The sequence below is a fragment of the Alosa alosa genome, chromosome 13 (genome assembly GCF_017589495.1).
Source record: "Alosa alosa isolate M-15738 ecotype Scorff River chromosome 13, AALO_Geno_1.1, whole genome shotgun sequence".
Classification (NCBI taxonomy): domain Eukaryota; kingdom Metazoa; phylum Chordata; class Actinopteri; order Clupeiformes; family Clupeidae; genus Alosa; species Alosa alosa.
In genome coordinates this window covers 8,478,116-8,483,115 of record NC_063201.1, presented here as the reverse complement: position 1 = coordinate 8,483,115, position 5,000 = coordinate 8,478,116, and the positions used below count along the sequence as shown (strand labels likewise).

Here is a 5,000-nt window from a genome sequence, read left to right as displayed (position 1 = left end):
TGTGACACGTTGGTTAGAGTGTGTGTCTGTGCAGGTGTGTTACTATGTATAAATGTGTGTGTTTGTAGAATGTGTTTTGAGGGTCGTTCCAAGAAAAGAGGAACACACACAAAGTGTTTGTGACATGACACGAACAGAATCAAATCAAGGTCATAAACGCCTTAACATAGAGATACACAGACGCACACACACGACCCCATTGCAGTGAAACCAGTTTTGGTTAGATGAGGGTCATAGCAGCCCTTACCTCCTGTCCATAAACCCCCGATGAACTGATAGTCTCCTCTCCTTTCTCTCGTCTCTCTTCCTTTCTCTCGTCTTATCCCTCTATCCTCTCTCCCTAAACGGGACGAAAAACAGGTTCAACAAAAAAAATAAAAAACAACATTTGTCAACTGTGTCTGTTTGTTCTTGTTTTCACAGTCTCACACATCATTCAATGAGCATAACTGATACCTGTGCAGAGATGAATAGGGAAGATGGACACTGAAATGAAAGCAAAGCAGGCCAGTGATACTAATGTAGTCCGGCACGCATGCTTTGGAATCAGGTGAGTTTAAAGGGCACGTCATTTGGAATGGCGCGAATATCTCCGAATGGAGACAGCGCCGTGAGGAAGTCAAGTCGACCTGATAGGACTGGCCACCAGAACAGGAAAGACAGCACGGGCCGCCTCCGCGCCGCGTTGCAGGACAGCAGTACTACAATGGAGGGACGTCCCTTTGGCATCCTCGCAAGGCCCCGCTGGCCTGTCCTCGCGTGCCCTTTGCACTGTTACTGAACCGGTATGTGGCTGACTGGCAGCCTATGTGTGGAGGGCAGGTAGGCGCATGAGCAGCACCAACAGAGCCAACAGGTGGCTAGAGGTAAGTCGAGAGAGAGAGAGAGAGAGAGAGAGAGAGAGAGAGAGAGAGAGAGTTCAGTGGAGGCAGGGAACTCCAGCCTGCCCCATTAAGTAAATTACACAGGTAGTTTTACCATGCCACAGCTTGGTAGAGAGGGGGGGAGAGAGGGGTTGGGAGGAGAGGAGAGACAGGCAGACAGATAGACAGGTAGAGATGGGGAGAGGGGGAGATAGAGGGAGCATGGAGGAGAGACTGGTGGTGACAGAGACAGAGGGAGGGAGAGGGGGTGAGGAGATCACTTACATTAACTGATATAATGTATAATAAAAAAAAAACTATCCTACAAGACCTCAACTGAGCAGCATCACGCCATTCCTTGAAAGAGAGGAGAGGGAGGGATGATTCAGATGCGATATAACCTACCCCTCAGCCACACACACACACACACACACACCTGGAAAACTGAGTATTTAAGAACCGTCCATTTAAACGTCAGAGGCAGGTATTAGAGGAGGACGGGCGACAGGTCTGTCTTTGACGCCACCGATCAGAGGAAATAAAGGGGCCGTATTACAGTCGCTTCTCGTGTAACTACAGCTTGTGACGCGACACGGGAGTCAGATGGAGAGGCCAACGGCCAACCCCAGCCTGCCCGACGGGTTCAACCGGTCCGTCACAACCGTTCTGGGCGAGTCAGCAACACTGTGGGAAACAAGCGGATGAAGCCCACTGAATTTCCAAAATGCCAATTCACTGGCGTGTATTTTAGGTTTCATAAAACTACATGTTGTGAACTTTAATAGAAATGCATTGCAATATTTACAACCCAAATTATTTAGGCCTTACCTACACATAAACAATGCACCATCATGCGAATGATCCACAATAACAAAAATGGAAACATGTTTTGCACCGAAGAGAAAAAGCACATCGTTTGAATTTGATTGCCCGGCGGCCTTAGAGGTCGTTGAAGTGCGTGACAGCAGTTTTGGTTTTGGATGTCGTCCGGTGCTGCGCGCTATAATTAGCAGACAGGCTATACCGAGGTCTGCGCGAGCCTGCTCACCTGTCCACAGAGCGCGCAGGTAACGCACTCGACATCAGTGCGCTCAGCGCAAACACACGACATGAATGTCACAACAAAGATCTTAATGTTGGGAGCTAATATTTTAAATCCTAAGAGGCAGAAAGGCAGTCGAAAACGATGGGTAGAAATGATAGCAGACACGTCACACGGGAGTTACCGAATACCCGTGACGTGGTTAGTCCTCCCGTGACCCCGGACAGAAGTGAAGGGAAGGAGGGTGCTGTGGAATTGGTCATTTCGTTATGAAGTCTTACGACAGAGAGCATCAAAACATGTAAATACATTTATGCTACCGGACGAATTACTAAGAGATAGTTTACCTGCGCCGGTGTGTCACCTGCGTTGTCTTGGCTTGTCCCACCTGACTGGTTCTTACTTCCTGGATTAGACTCTGGCTGTACCACCCCCGTTTGCCCCCCTCCTGTATCTTCCCGGGGAATACCTTCTCCCCTGACTCGCTTCACCGGCACTCTTAGCAGCGTGGCTTATATCCCCGAGCGGGTATCTTTTAAGCGCCGCTCCCCGCTGTCTGTACTCCGTAGCCGGCGTTTCTGATCCCCCCTCGGCTCTCCTCTCATCTGCTTGCAGACCGCCGGTCGGATTGGTTGCACTGCCCCCCCCCGCACAGAAGCCGCTGGCCCACTCCCGACTCCCAGCTCCTCCTTATACCGAGAACCAGGAAGCGGCTTGCCCTACTTACACCACGCCGCGGATTGGCTCTGGCGGGCTACAGAGAACTGGTAGGGTGGGGAGGGCACTGGGGGTCGGTCACGGTGCGATAGGCCAGCGCCGATGTCTGTCGCCCCGAGGAGGATGTGAGTGTGTGAGAGGGAGAGAGAGAGAGCAAGTGTGTGTGTGTGTGTGTGTGTGTGTTTGTGTGGCGAGAGAGTGAAGGGGGCAGCACTTATCACACAGGTGGAGGAGCTCTTGTAAGTTGAGTCAATTGTGATTCCTTTAGACCGTTTTGGTGTGTATGTGAGTGACGTGTGTGTGTTTGTGTCGGGGGTGTGTGTGCAAGGGGGAGTTGCGCTCAGACCACGTAAGCAGCTGCTTACTGTAATGGCCTGGTGATAAGTTACTCCCCTTGCATACTTCTCCATTTCTGTTTCTCTATCCTTCCCCGTTTCTGGTTTTAAACACTTACACACACACACTTAAGCGCACACACACACACACACACACACACACACACACACACACTCGCTCTGTGTCTCTCCCTCTCTCCCTCCCTCCCTTCTTCTCTCTCTCTCTCTCTGTCTCTCATTTAGGCTGGTGCCATTCTGTCACTTGTCATTCAACAGTCATTTGCAGGGCCATAAAACATGAAGACACATCTTACTGAATATGCAAATCTAATGGCTTGGATGGCCATTAAGGGAAAACTTTTACTTGACAGCACGCTGGTAACACACCCTACAGTTACAGTGCATATGTTTCAAGCTGAGGCAAATAAGTCTGGAGCCTGGCCCACTAAAATGTCTTAATTCAGAAACAAAACAAACAAGCAGAAGGAATAAAGCATAGTGCTCTTAATGGGATGCTGCAGGTGTTATTCATTGTTGTCACATAACTGTTGTTAACTGTGTTCAGTTAAGGCCATTCTTGAGTTCCTATACTAAATGGGTGAGTGCAAACAGCAGGGTGTGATTCATTCTAAACTTTGACTTTCGAGTTCCCCAGAGAAGTTCAGCAGAATATTGTGTCACATCCTGTTTGGTTCTGGTCCGGGTTCGGGCCAATTCTGGGTGGGTCCACCCGGCTCCATCACCCTGAGCTCTGAGGTTTCTCCCAAGTGCTTAGTGATGCAACAGACATGGAAAACAACGCCACTGACAGCAGACAGACATAGCAAAGGACAAAAATGACATCTGTTACTAATAGTTTGGCTGACATTTCTATCCAAAGCAACTTACTGTACATACTGTACATCATTTATTACAAGTCTCCCCAGAGCCACTCAGGGTTAGAAACCTTGCTCAAGGGCACAACGGTGGCAGTCAGGACTTGAACCCCCAATTTGTCTGGCTACTGCATGCTATCCAGTTCCTTAGCTACTACACTACTGTTACAATGTCACATGCACTGTACTGAAAAGGAGATAACACATAGTCAGTTATCAGCAAACACAATACATTGAAATAGACATGGGACACATGATCAAAATGACATGTTGGTTTAACTGCAGATCAGGATAGGCTTCCTGTAATATGAGATTAATGCCTTGTGAGCACATGTTTGAAAAATGTCTAGTCCACTCACTGTTACTGTGAGTGTCATTGCAATTCAAGATGTAATGCCGGCCCTCTTTGACCCCTGTGCCCCTGGAATTTTGAGGAACCCAATGCATTTGTATACAGACTCGCAATCATAATGTGGTTGTTTAGAGTAGCCTAATAGGCTACAGATCTATTATGCAGCTCAGGCAACATCATGTGTATATATCGTCTCAGCTCAGGCAACATCATGTGTACCTATGGCTGTCGTTTCAGCTCATGAACACGGCAGAAAAAATAGCCCTGTTATAACCTATAATAATGTGTGTGACACAGTTTATAACAATAACCATAAGTCACCGATAGAAAAAATAGCCCTGTTATAACCTATAATAATGTATGTGACACAGTTTATAACAATAACCATAAGTCATCAATGGGAAGACACAATGCACACAGAAGGAAACAAATATCAGCCTTTGAAGACACCTGGTCCCCATTTTTAACGTTTCTAAAGTCAACAAAAACACAACTACAAGCCGTACATTACCAGAAACATACCTCCCTCTTCCGTTCTGTAATTACCCCCCTTTCTTTTTCTTAATACCCCCCTCTTTTCTTTTTGTTTTCTTTTCCCTTTTGTTTTTGCCCCTGCAGATACCACTTTACACACACACATAGGCACACACTCTCCACACTCATGCACACACTATCCACACTCATGCACACACTATCCACACTCATGCACACACTCTCCACACTCATGCATAACATGTTTGCCAACCCCTTTCAACACCCTAACTATGACCACCTAATATGAATCACAGATCATTCTACCCAATCACTAATAATGCG

At 47.5% G+C, this 5,000-nt stretch overlaps 1 protein-coding gene across 2 annotated transcripts in view; it reads right to left on the bottom strand.

Moving 5' to 3' along the window:
- The window catches only part of zbtb7b (zinc finger and BTB domain containing 7B), a 25,313-nt gene extending 22,714 nt beyond the window's left edge, over window positions 1-2,599 (bottom strand). The window contains exons 1-2 of one of the 2 annotated variants that reach the window (XM_048262137.1): window positions 2,253-2,599; window positions 248-340 (exon numbers count right to left, since the gene is read on the bottom strand). The gene's annotated coding sequence lies outside the window, so the exon portion shown is untranslated. The remainder of the gene's footprint in view (window positions 1-247; window positions 341-2,252) is intronic. The other variant, XM_048262138.1, reaches the window with a different exon arrangement.
- Between the last annotated feature and the right edge of the window lie 2,401 nt (window positions 2,600-5,000).